Consider the following 14055-nt stretch of genomic DNA (forward strand, 5'->3'; position numbering starts at 1 on the left):
GTATTTTGTGTTCCTGCATGTGGTCTGTTTGACAGAGACTTCCATGTGCTGTTGGGCAGAATTATGGGATTCTGTTTTATTGTTATTTTGGTGTGTGTGTGTGTGTGTGTGTGTGTGTGTGTGTGTGTGTGTGTCTTATTTGGGTACGGTGTTCTGTAGATATCTATTATGTCCATTTGATATAACTCTGAGGTTTTGTTTATATTTTGTTCAGATGACCTATCTTTTGGATAAGTTGGGATATTTGAAGATACCTCTTATTACCTCTTATTGGGTTTGTGTTCCTCTGTGTTTTTATTCCATTAGGATGCTTTATATAAAATTGGGTGCACCACAGTTTGATGCACATATGTTCAGGGAAATAATGGTCCCTTTGATTAATTGTTCCTTTGATTAGAATGAACTGTCTCTCTTTGTCTCCTCTGATTAGTTTGAGCTTTAAATCTATGTCCTGCCTGCTGAATTCCAGATCCCATTTGCTTGTAATACTTTTTTCCATCCTTTATTTTAAAGCTAAAATGGCTTCCTTACAGACAACAGGAAGGGATCTGTTTCTTAATCCACTCGGCTAGTCTGTGTCTTTTGATTGGTTAAGTGGGGCTTTTGATACAGTTATTGAAAGGTGTTTGTAGATAATGGTCATTTGGGGTGGTTGTTTTTCTTCTGGTTTGCTAAATTGTGGGCTATAGTTCATTAATTGTAGCTTTGTTTTCTTTCTAGAGTCTTTTGGTTGTGCTTTGTCCTCTCTTTGGTTCTAAGTATTGCTTCTAGTAATTCTGCTTAGTGAGGTGGTGGTGGTGGTGGTGGTGGTGGTGGTGGTGGTGGTGGTGGTAGTGATGGTGGTGGTGGTGGTGATGATGGTGGAGGTGGTGGTGGTGGTGGTGGTGGTGGTGGTAGTGATGGTGGTGGAGGTGGTGGTGGTGGTGGTGGAGGTGGTGGTGGTGATGGTGGTGGTGGTGGTGGTGGTGGTGGAGGTGGTGGTGGTGGTGGTGGTGGTGGTAGTGATGGTGGTGGAGGTGGTGGTGGTGGTGATGGTGGTGGTGGTGGTGGTGGAGGTGGTGGTGGTGATGGTGGTGGTGGTGGTGGTGGAGGTGGTGGTGGTGGTGGTGGTGGTGGTGGTGGTGGTGGTAGTGATGGTGGTGGAGGTGGTGGTGGTGGTGGTGGTGGTGGTGGTGGAGGTGGTGGTGGTGATGGTGGTGGTGGTGGTGGTGGTGGTGGTGGTGGTGATGGTGGTGGAGGTGGTGGTGATGGTGGTGGAGGTGGTGGTGGTGATGGTGGTGGTGGTAGTTGTAGATAGTGGTACTGGTGGGTATGTTTTTTTTCTTCACGTGTGGATTTTGTTTCTTTCTCCTTCAGATATGGCACATGGTTTTACTGGACACAGTAGTCTAGGTTGGCAGTTGTGGTCTTTTGGAATTTAGCGTGTAGTACTCCAAGTTTTTCTGGCTATTGGCGTTTCCAATCAGAAATCAGCTGCTACTGTGATGGATTTTCCTTTATATGTGACTTGTGTTTTTTCTCTGTCAGCCTTAAAGGTTTTTTTTTTCCTTTGTTTTGCATATCTAGATGTTTGACTATGATATGCTGTGAGGAGGTTTTTTTCCTGGTCTCATCTAGTTAGGGTTCCATTTGCTTCTTGTATATAATCTTCTTGTATCTGATGTATGTCATTAACTTTTGGTTCTTTCTCCTCGTCTGTACCTGTACTTTGAAGGTTTCATCATCTGGTGGCATCCCACCTCTCCTGCACGTCCCTTTCCTATGTTTTCATATTCCTTGCCAGTTTGGTCCTGATAGTCTATCCTCTGCTTTTTTCTTTCTGCCTGTCTTTCACTGAGATTTCTAACTAATTTTTTTCTTCATTCTCTTTGTTGAATTTATCTTTCAAACCCTGCATTATCTTTGTTATTTCATTTAAGTCTGTATTCGTATTCTACTTGACTATCACTCCAGTGTTTATTGTTATCCTCTTGGTATTCAATAAAGTCTCTGTTCGTGTCTTCTTTAAATTCTGTGTCCTCAAGGTAATTCTCACTGGGGAACCCTTCTATGGGACTAGTGAGTTTGATGGGAGATACCTTGTCTTGGTCATTCATAGTGGTTTTGTTTTTGTGATTTGACCTAGGCATGTGGAGTTATTTGGTTGTAGGTCTTATAAGACAATCTGCATGCCTTATAGTTGGCAAGTGGGGCAAATGCAAGAGACGAAAGACCTGGGCTTGGCCAGGTAAAGATAGTCTATAAACTATCTAATCAGACCGGGGAAAGATGGCTGCAAAACTACAGATCTTAAGCTTTGCTTGTGGATGCAGAAGTAGCAGCAGTCAGAGGGAAAGGTCAAAAAGAAAGGAGCGTCTTACCAGTTAGACATGACTCTCAGAGAAAGTGGGTCTGTAGGCCAAGGGTCTAGAGCTAGGCCCAGGGTTCGAAGATGACAACAGGTGGGGTAAAGGGTGGAGAAGGGGATAAGCAACTCACCAGGCACAGGTGGTTCCCAAACAAACCTGGTTCTTGCCTGCAGGTACGGAGCCAGGCTATGGGTCTGGGACAACCACAGGCCAGGGCAGGGAGGTGGGATAGGGAAGGGATAAGTTACCTTGCAAAGGTTACTCATGAACAAAATGGGTGCTATATTTTAGTCGGCTATCTATTTTATAAATGTTGTGCCAATGTGTGTCCTCTACTCACTGTCTTCATAGTAGTTTCCATGAGACCAATTTGTGTCACTATGCCTGTCTTTCCTGCCATACCAAGAAACTACTGTCAAAATCGATGCTATGATGCTTTTCAAAGGTTTTCTCTCTAAGATGATGTTGATATTGATTGTGATGACGATGATGACTATCATTATTATTTATTTTAGGCCTCAAATATAGGAATGCTATTAAAGTAAGGCCCTAACCTCATCCTTTGCATATTGATACCTAATGTTTCCTGTAGCAGAAGGGCTAGCTCTTCGTTCCTGAGTTGTCTTGGCACTTTCATCAAAAACCACAGGTCATCTAAGTGACAGTCAACATCCGGGTTCCATGCTCTTTCTCAGTGGACCTTGTATCGTTTTCACAAACCACACTGTTTTATTTACCAGAGACTTTTAACATTCAGAAATTAGAAGTGGGAACTCCAGTTTTGTTCTTCTTCGAGTCTGTTTTCTGACTTTCGAGTCTCATTCTCTTATACTTACTCTATTTTATTCTTCTGATTTTTATTAAAGAACCCTAAAAATATATTGCCTTCACAAACCATTTATAGAGAGTTACTCAAAGTTGGCCCCTGATGAAAAAAATTAAGAGAAATTATGTAAATTATTTTTGCGATTAGCAAAAATCCTGAAACATAGTCATGTCCTAAAATTTTTAATAACAGGGCCAAGAAGCTTAAAACAAAAATTAAGTGATTCCTGAGGGGCTGAAAAGATGCTTCAGGGATCAGAGGTGCACACTCTGCTCTTGTAAAGGACCCCAGCTCAGTTCCCAGCATGCACATCGGGCAGCAATCAACCACCTACAGCCCCAGCTCCAGGACATGCAACACCTTCTGCTTCCGCATCCTCACTCACATGTACGCACATACCTCACTCAGGCACAGACACATAGCTACAGACCATTTTAAATACTAGTCAGATCCTCACAGCACTTTATTTTTAAAGAGGAGAAATGGGTCCTAGGTCATGGCTGCATTCTGGTAACAGAGTCACCACCTCACCGTGTAGGAAGAGGCATTTGTCATTGAGTGTATACTGCGTCATTAAGAAATTTAATTCCCACTTTTGACACACTGAACATTCTCTACCCTTACTTTTCCAGAGTCCTCAGGAGCTGTCTGGGCTCTCACTCCTCCCCTGTTGCAGCAATGGGCCATTTCCATCCAAGGCGGTGCCATGCTGACCCAAATGCCTGAGTGCCATTCACCTCCAGAGAGTGAGGAGTCTGAAAAGTAAGTCCTGTGCTGGGGTTCTGGTGGCAGGGTGAGGGAGCTGCTCTGAAAGACCTCAGGCTCCTAAGAGCGGATCACCGGGAGATGGGGTCAAACCCCATGCAGCGTGCTAGCCTCGACAGGAGTGCCGTGGACAAGAGGCCAGAAATGTGCTTGACACTGTATTGGAATTTGAGTGTAGAATGGCATCAGTCTTAGGAAGAATGTGACCGTGGTGACTGCCAGGTAGCCTGATGCACACTCGTGCAAACTGGCATTGTCACTGTTGGGGCTGCAACTCATTTTGTGAGCATTAAGAGTGATGTGATTAAGAACCAAAGAAAATGGGCTGTTTTTTACAACACCGTTTTCCTTTTAATGCCTGGCCAGGGCAACAGTTTCTGTCCAGCCCTCATGAGCAGTGACTTTTCATCTTGTAAGTCTTGGAATGAATGCTTTCATTTGCCCTTTGGCCTTGCTTCTTATTTTTAAAAATTTCAAATATACAGAAAGATCTAAAGAATAGGACAGTGAAAACTCATCAAGTCTTTACCCAGATTCACTGATTGGTTAAATAGAGAGAGAGATTATAATAGGTGCCCATGTGTGTTCAGACTTTGTATCAGAAACATATGAAAGCAAGCTGTGGACAGAGCGGTGCCCAGTATATTGTCCCAAGTCAAATGCCCTTGGTTGTCTGGAAAATACTCATCTTCACTGTTTTTCCCTGTCTGCCATGCATCAAAGCTGATTACATCTCTGACAGTTTTTCCTGCCTTGTTTTGTTTGTGTCTTTGCTGACACAAGCAAAATATTGTCCACATACGTGCACACACGCACACACACACATACACACACACACACACACACACACACACACACACACACACACTCCCCACTTCTTTCATTGCAGGTTTTCTTCTTGTTTGTTTGTTTTAGCCCCAGAGATTCAGCTCAGGACCTCCTCAATACTAGGCAAGCCGTGTACAGCTGAGCTACCCCCATGGCCAGGAACAAGTTTGGTTGTGCCATGGCCAGGAACAAGACTTTTTTGTTTTCTGTTGCAGGGCCGGGATCAAAACCAGGGACATATTCGTGTTAGGCACATGCTGTGCCACAGGCATATGCGTGTTAGGTACATGCTTTGCCCACTACACTATATCACCATTTCCATTGTGTTGATACTTTTGAAGCATCTAAGCCACTGACTAAGCTGACTGTCTCTGATACAAATTGATTGGGTTCTTTCCTTCTCCTTAGGTTCAGATAAGCATCTGGGTTTACCTGAACAGCCACCAGGGTACACTGTGTCATCTAACTGTTAGGAGATGGCTGTGTGTTATTCTCCTGAAATGGTTTCTGTCAGACCTCCCCTTTATAAATTACCTTTTTAATTTCTTATAGTTTGTAAGTTTAGCAAAATGAGACCCTGTGGGTATTGTCTTCTGTGGTTGGTTTACATTGAATGGTTTTAGCAAATTCCCACAATCATACATGGGTTTTTAATTGATCTATTAGTCTGGATTTCACATATCCTCTCTGGTCTCATATTTTCCATGCTTATAAGATCACCGCTCAGCAGATAGCGTTTTGATAGACAAGAGAAGGGGTGACATGAGACTGTGGTGTGTGTGTGTGTGTGTGTGTGTGTGTGTGTGTGTGTGTGTGTGTGCCTCTTGTCTGTCACACACTCACAAAAAACTTAGATCGACTCAGCCTTCAGCATGTCTTAGACTAAGGGATACTGCAGAGGCTTGTGGTGTGGGGAGGAGCTGTGGGCTGTCTCACTGAGCACTGGCTGTGAGTTATTATGAGGACTTGGGAGATGGGTAGAGTTCAGACTCAGTGCCTCACTACTGCTAAGAACTTTAGAACAACCCTTGGCAAAAGTACAACGGCTCCATGATCATATTTTAAGGTCCTACATTTAGGAGATTCAAGGAGAACTGACCACAAGAGAAAGTGTCTACTTGGTCACCTCAATTCCGTCTTCTATTTAAAGGTCTCCCCCATCTACTGCCACGTGGCGTTTCAGTTACCAGTAATACGAAATGTTTGTGTGAAGAGTACTAACATCCTCCTGTGTGGACCAATCTAGGGTTTTATGTATACTTCTTGCCATGTAATGAGCCTTCCTTGAGAATGTTTTGAAAACGTTATCAAGAAAAGCACCTGTGGGATACAGGCTAGCAGAGAAACTATACTATGTATGTATTACCATATGTATGACTTAGAGTTTCCATTGCTAAGATAAAATACCATGACCAGAAACAGCATGGGAGAAAGGGGTTCATTTCATCCTACACGTTTAGGTCATACTCTATCACTGAGGAAAGTCAAGGCAGGAACTCAGGCAGGCAGGAACCTGGAAGCAGGAACTGAAGCAGAAGCCATGGAGGACTCATGATTTGCTTGTTCTCTAGGACTTTTTCAGGACCATCTTCCCAGACATGGCATTGCCCACTGTGAGCTGATCACCCCACCCCACATCAAACGTCAATCAAGAAAATGCCCCTGCAGGCTTGCTCACTGGCAGTGCAGTGGAAGCATTTTCCTCAGTTGAGACTCCTTCTTCCCAAATAACTCTACCTTACATTAAGTTGGTATAAAGCTAAGAAGTTCAATTGACCCTTTGTCAACAAATATATCACTATTCAGTTAGAATAACTCCTTTCCCATTTGTTCTCAAGATAACATACATATTACAATGTAAAACATTCCAACTTTTCAAAGTCCCAGTTTTTAAAAATTCAAACACATTAAAAGTTCAGTCTCTTTTAAACAAAGTCTCTTTTGAAATTCAGAGGTCCTCTAAAATACCAAAAGTAGCTTAAATTATCCAGTCTTTGAAATTCTGAAATCACTATAAAATTTCAAAGTCTTTAAACTTTGAGTTTCTATAAAATCAAAAACAAGTTATATACTTTCTAACGACAAGAAGGAAGAATCACAGCTCAGTTATAATCAAAGTCAAACCAAGCCAAGCAGTTCAGTAGCTCACATCTGGGCCCACCCATGGTCCCCTGGGCTCCAAAAGTCCTGCCTGGCCTGAGTCCCTTCCCTGGTTCTGCCATCTGCAGCACACAGGGCTTGTCTCAGAGGCTCAGGCCAGCTCCACTGCACACTTGCTACCCATGGCAGTTGTCCACGGCACTGGCTCTCTTAGAGGCGTGGTTACCACTGCAACTGGGTTCTGCCTTCTCCTGGGCATTTTTCAGGGACTCTGGCTGTGCCACAGAATAGCAAGCCTCAACTTCCCTCCATGACTTCGTCAATCCTGGGGCCTGTTCTGCAGCTGAGGCTGTACTTTAATTGCTCTCTCCAGAGACTCCAGCTCTGCTGCTCTTCATGACCCTGCCATGTCTTTAAAAACCAATAAAACCTGAGGAACTCATGCCTTGCCAAGTTTAGCTTCCAGAGATGGCTTAGGCCCCTTCTGGCCCCCAGCACCAATTGTCTCAGCAAAGCAAAGCCTTTACTTTGGAGGTTATTAATTCAAAATATCTCTAAAGCTATCATGTTGGGGTCTTTATTTCCTTCTGAAACTTCACAAGCCAGGCCTCCATCTCTACGTTGTTCCCCACATGCTCGTCTTCTGAGCTGCCACAGAGGAGCCTCCTGAGCACTGAGCAGCCTTTCCAGACCAAAGTTCAGGTGCCACTGTAATCCTCCCAAAACACGTGGCCAGGCTTGTCACAGCGCCCCATATCTGCTACTGATTTCTGTCTGAGTCAATTCCTCTGATAAATCACCATGACCAAAAGCAGAAGGGGCCTTACTTGACCTTCCAGTTCTAGGTTAGTCTATCACTGATGAAAGTCAGGGCAGACACCTAGAGCAGAAGCTGAAGCAGAAGCCGTGAAGGAGTACTGCTCACCTACTTGCTCAGCTGACGTTTTTAAAGCACCCAAGAGCACCTGCCTGGGGGTGACCCTGACCACAGTCAGCTGTCACATCATTCATAAACCAGAAAATGCCCCCAAGTTTACCCACAGGCCAATCTTGTGGAAACATTTTCTCAATTGAGGTTCCCATTCCCCAAATAACTCTAGCTGGCATCAAGTTAGCATAAAAGTAGCCAGCACAAATAGACATGGTGGTAAGTCCTGCAAAGGAGAATTGATAAGATTTGCCTTTTCTAAAAATTGTACTTGTCCCACTTTTTCTATATAACTCATCAAAGCTGTGCAGGGCTGATGCTCAGACAGTGTGATGGTTGGTGACTGCATCCTGTGCTCTCCATGTGTCCTGTGTGTTCTCTATCTGCCTCTCTGCACACCGAGCTTGGGAGATGGCCCTGTGGGTGTCACCCGTCCTCCTTCCTTCTGAACAATCACCCTAGTGATCCAGGACTCCAGGGAGCACAGCAAACCCAAGGTCCTAGCCAGGCCTCCTAGCACCCATCACCACCTCCAGCTTCCTCCATATCAGCCTTTGGTGTGCAACCGCTCCACTGCTGATCCCCTGGCTTCCAACCCACTTCTCAGGGACAGGACTATGCCTCCTTTGTTTCCAAGGTTCAGACATAGCAAAATAGTGCATAGATGAGTGGAATGGTCTCTGGTTCCACATAAATACGAAATAGCTCACTCACATTGCATTTGAATGTGTGGGTGGAAACCAGACTGCCTCTGTTTCATTCCCCAAGTGTATCCAGTAGAATGTCAATTCATGTGACAGCCTGTGTTCCAGGGAAAGAAATACAGGAAATAGAAGAAGCCCCTCCCCACAGGCTTATGGTCCCTTGGGATAGGCAGTCCTGAGCTTCTAGCCTTTCCAGCCCCCTGACACTCACAGTATGACATGACAATGAAAACAGAAGCTTCTATATCAAAAGGATGAAGCATGTGTGTGGCCTGCCCTCCAAGAACTGACTCACCAACTAGTGCCAACCCCTTCTAAGAGTTGTGCATCAAGAACCCAGACACCTTCCACCCAGACCTGTCTTTACAGGTTTGACACCACCACCCCGGGGAGCATGCATCCAGCTCATGAACTGTCAGGGACACCCTCAACTGCCCCCACCCAACTGCATTGTAACGTTGTGCTAAAGTTCACTCTGGTCTCTCATATCACGCTTCATATGCATGCGTGTTTACAGATAACCTATGAAAGCATGCATATGTGTGACAAAACACTTGTTACAAGTTAAATTATTATTTATAGATCGCTGCTAGCGCACAGCTGATTAGAATAGTGTTGTTACAGAAAATAACAGAAAAGGATCTATTAATGAAGTGGGCAACACAGGAGCTTCTAAAGAGATGTATTGTGAAGACTCCCTGGTCAGTCCCTTTGTTCGGTACTGGAGTTTTCCTTCCTTAAGACAATGCAGCACCAGGGAAGGACTTCCCAGGCATGAACTTCCTCACAGAGGCGCATTAGGAAGGAGTCTTTGCAGCTTCAGTTTGAAAGTTGGTGGTGTAAAAGCACTCTATGCTCACTTGACCTTGAAATAACTGAATGGGTGCCTAGGATGCTCAGGGCTGGCAGATGGTCACTGCCCTGAGCTCACGCTGTGTATGTCTGACTCCATTCCCTGCCAAGGCCAGCGGACCTGCGGCCATGCCCCAGCAGATAGCTATGTCCCCATCACTGGTGCTTATCCTCTTTGTGCCCATATTGTGGGTCCTGGGACTCCCACCCCCTCAGCTCCCCTGGGAACCGTGGGCTTTTCCAAGACACTATGATATCCTTTATGTGGCCATGAGAGGGAATGAGTAGACAGAGAACAGTGGACCCAGGTGAACCTAGAGAAAAATATGCTGGGTCCCATGTCCCTGTCACCAGCGCATGCCTGGATACTGGCATGTTCCTTGTGTGCCTCCTTTCTACAGAATAAGTGGCAAGAGATTGCCAGTCAAGAAAGCGCTGGTTCTCAGAACTCAGCTTTGATGCCTTTGCAGCATCCATGGTAGCAAGATACAGCCCACAGGAAGAAGGTATGAGAAAAAGAAGTGAAAGGCTGGCCCAGCCCAAGGTGACTGTAAAATCTTCAGGAATGGGAAGAACGTGCATCCACACAGATACTGTGTTACCATGAATGTATGAATGAGCTTCATGAGACTGCATGAGCCTGGGAAGCTTCCAACTAACCACCTTCTCAAGGAAGGCCAGTGTCTATTGAAATCATTGTTCAATGATAGACAAAGGAACTGCTAGGCTGTGCAGACGCTGAATTCTCAGACAGAATCATCCAGCAGCACATTCCAAATCTTCATCTCATGTATTCATTCAGAAGGGAGGCAAGCAGAAGGCAAATCATCTGGGTGAAGGAGCTTTGAGTACCTGAGCTATATAGTCAAAAAAGAAAGACCTAGGTGTGGGACACTGAGTTACACCACCTCTGCAGAGACATATAAACCATCTGAGGTTGCTCTTTATTGGGCAATAAAAATCATCATTACCCATTTCTGCAGCAGACCTCTGACTTTTGCACTTTTATCAGAGGTGAATCATTAAATATTTATGAGGCTTTTCAAGGGTTTTAGGATAGGATCAAGCAGGCTTACCAGTTTATATTGAAGCAGGTTATCAAAATGTTAATATCAATTTCCCTCTCTCTGCTAACTGGAGTATAAATTTTTGCATCACAGATAAAATATGGTGGCTGCTAAGTGATGAGGTACCATGTAGTATTCTTAGGTGCCTTTGGACTTGCATGGTGAACTTGATTCTGTGTCAGGGGCCCAGAGGTTGGTCCTTGGTAAACAGAATACAAGGTGATGGATGCCACAAGGATGATGGCCTCCCAGCATGTCACAGTCCAGCCAGGAAACGATGGGGATCTTGGTGAGGGACCTGTTCCTAGCTGAGCCTTGCCCTGAGATCATAGCTCTACCCAGCAGTGGGTTGAGAGCCTGCGGAGAGAATCCACTCAAGCTGCATGCTGGTTGCTGCCCTACAGGCAACACGAGGATGTAAGCACATTTCATGTAAGGGGTCAGTTATCCGCAGCAGTGGTAGCCTGTCTGAAGTGGAAGGTGTGTGCACCCAGATGTCTGTGCACTCTGCGCACACCAGTGTCTTGTCCTTTTTTCTGCTGGAAGAACACCAGCCTTCCTCCACTCTCCCATTCTTGGATGTATTTATCTTTCATTCCTTGATTCATACTCAAGGAAGGAAAGATTCCCCTTCTTTACAGCTGTGGTGGTGTCCCTGTCTGTTGATCACAGAGACTGGAATCACAGGCAGTTTATCTGCAGGACAATGTTAAATTCAGAAAGACACCCTCCATCCATGGCCAAGAGGGAACCATTTCCTTAATTGGAATCAATGCTCCAGACTTTCAGAGACTGTTTCTCCCAGAGCTATGTACCACTTGCTTGATCTTGAGCCACTGCCCAGTACTAGAGTGAAATTGGTTTTGCCGTTCTTTCCTCAGGGAAATATATATAAATACATTTTCTGCTGGAGACTGCAGTCTCTTTATCAACCTAAACAGCCGATCCTGAAATCTTGGACTTCTGTTCATCCATACAGAAACAACCTTTTAAGAATTATGAATTCTTTTGCTATTCTAGCAAATTTGAGGGGGAATGGAACTCTAGAGTGCTTTGCTAGGCTTGTAAGTTTATTAGTTTAAGAAAGTGTTTGAGGGGTTGGGGATTTAACTCAGTGGTAGAGCGCTTGCCTAGCAAGCACAAGGCCCTGGGTTCAGTCCCCAGTTCTGAAAAAAAAAAAAAAAGAAAGAAAAGAAAAAGAAAGTGTTTGAAAATCAATGGTAGATACTAACATCAGCTGCAACAGGCCAACCTTTTCTTAGTGTGCCTCAATACTAACCCTGTGCTTGAGGACGGTACTAGCCACATCAAATAGGAAGTGGTGAGGCCCAGGGGCATGGATCAATGATAAAAGAATTGCCTAGCTGGAGGGAGTCCCTGGGTTCACTTCTCCAGCAAGGCAGAAAGTACCTTTTTAAAGAAAGCAGTGACGATCCAAGATGAGACATCAGTGTCCCTAGCTCCTTTGAAATGCCTGTGCAGTTTTAGTAGTCTATGATCAGTAGTCTATGAAGTTCACAAAGCAACCAGTAAACAGAGTTGTTAAGACAGTCTCAAGTCATCAGGATGGTGGCTATGTGTGCCTGTGGCTGTCGTTTTCCCCCTTTTGTGTATTTATTTATTTATTTGAGCAAACTAGTTTAATCTGTTCAAAGACAGAGATGCTTGAACACTGAATGCTACTGGTGACTGATGTATGTTTTCAACTGTAATAGGCCCATTTAAGCCCCAAAGCTGAAGCTCCCCAGCCGATCTGACTCACCAGGCCTTGGGGTTTTCAGACTCTTCCCCTAACACTGTGATGGGGGCTGAAGGGCAGTGGCTCCTGTGTGGTTTCATTTACCTCTCCCTCGTTACTGCTATGGTTGCTTGGATTTAAGTTATCTATTAGTCATTTGAATTTCCTATAAATTGCACATTTGATTTTTTTTATCAACCCATGTGTCTTTTTTATTGGATATTTTATGTATTTACATTTCAAATGTTATCTCCTTTCCCAGTTTCCTCCCTCTCCCATCCCCCCTTCCCCTGCTTCTATGAGGATGCTCCTCCCCCTACCCACCTACTCCAACCTCAATGCCCTGGCATTCCCCTACACTGGGTAAATGAACCTTCACAGGACCAAGAGCTTCTCCTCCCATTGATGCCAGACAAGGCCATCCTCTGCTACATGTGTGGCTGGAGCCATGGGTCCCTCCATGTGTACTCTTTGGTTGGTGGTTTGGTCCCAGGGAGTGTGGTGGGGTCTGGTTGGTTGATATTGTTGTTCTTCCTATGGGGTTGCAAACCCCTTCAGCTCCTTCAGTCCTTGCCCTAACTCCTCCACTGGGGTCCTCATGCTCGGTCTGATGGTTGGCTTTCTTCTCTAGTGATTTCCTTCACTGCTTACGCTCAGCTGTTCCGGAACTTGCTCTGTAGACCAGACTGACTCTAACCCAGATCTGCCTGCCTCTGTCTCCTGAGTGATGGGATTAAAGGTGTGCACCACCACACCTGGATCTAAGCTTTTTCTTTAATTCCTTTTCATTATAGATTTTGTAAGCATGATCACTATTCATGAAAGGCTTGTGTGGGCCGGGATCAAAAGCATGTGTCATCCCACCTCAAGATCCAGATCAAAAGCCCGTGTCTTCCCGCCTAAAGAAACAGATCAGGCGTGCCTTCCATTTCTGGATTGTAGTGCATTCCAGGTATAGTCAGACTGACAACTGAGAATAGCCATCCCAGTCCATCACTTGTCAACTAAACACACTATCATACCTCCTTATATCCAAATGAAAACAGTAAAGAGGTCATAATAATGCCTAACATCATGTAACTATCCCTCATACAACCATAAATGCATAAACAATAACCAGCTCATAATATCACCTAAAATTATATAACTATCTCTCGTACAACCACAAAAAAGTAGGAAATATAGAATAGGTGGCACTACCCCCTGGGGGAAGAAACTTTCCTCAAGATGGAAGCTTAGCTGAATGGGATCTCGCCATGAGGTCACCACTCCCTTAATTCCATTTAATATCTTTAATCTGTTTATATACTTCAGCACGGGATTTAGCACCACTCCACTTCCTGATGCCTCTTTAACCCTTGAACCATACATTTTGATTTTTCCTTCTCAGTTTGCTCTGATCAAAAGGCTCTTCAAAAGAGTGAACCAAGAGCAGACTCTATAATGGGCTGTTTTGAGATCCTTTACTAATAAAATTAATCTAAATCTCTTCACCTTAGTCTCAGCCAGACTCTTCAGACAAGGGCAAAAAGCAGCTACATTCTTTACCAAATTGTTGCAAAAGCAATCTCTAGGCAACATATTAAAATTCTTCTCCTCTAAACCTCCTAAGCCAGGCCCACAAAGTTCAAACCACCCTAGCACCACTGTCTTCTGTGTTCCTACTAGTATGGCCCATTAAGCCCCACTTAAAGCATTCCACTGCTTTCCTAATCCAAGGTCCCAGCATTTACTTTCCTCCAAACAAAAGCGTGCTCAGGCCTATCACAGCAATAACCCAATCCTGGATGCTAACTTCTTAATTAAAGTTTTATTGCTGTGAAGAGACACCATAACCAAGGCAACTCTTATAAAGGAAACATTTAATTGGGGCTGTCATACAGTTTCAGAGATTCAGTG

At 44.5% G+C, this 14055-nt stretch overlaps 1 protein-coding gene across 5 annotated transcripts in view; it reads left to right on the top strand.

Moving 5' to 3' along the window:
* The window catches only part of Otud7a (OTU deubiquitinase 7A), a 323763-nt gene that overhangs the window by 178227 nt on the left and 131481 nt on the right, over positions 1–14055 (top strand). For all 5 annotated transcript variants that reach the window (XM_063278750.1, XM_008759566.4, XM_063278759.1 and 2 more), the window contains exon 2: positions 3807–3936. The gene's annotated coding sequence lies outside the window, so the exon portion shown is untranslated. The remainder of the gene's footprint in view (positions 1–3806; positions 3937–14055) is intronic.

The sequence above is a fragment of the Rattus norvegicus genome, chromosome 1 (genome assembly GCF_036323735.1).
Source record: "Rattus norvegicus strain BN/NHsdMcwi chromosome 1, GRCr8, whole genome shotgun sequence".
Lineage (NCBI taxonomy): Eukaryota > Metazoa > Chordata > Mammalia > Rodentia > Muridae > Rattus > Rattus norvegicus.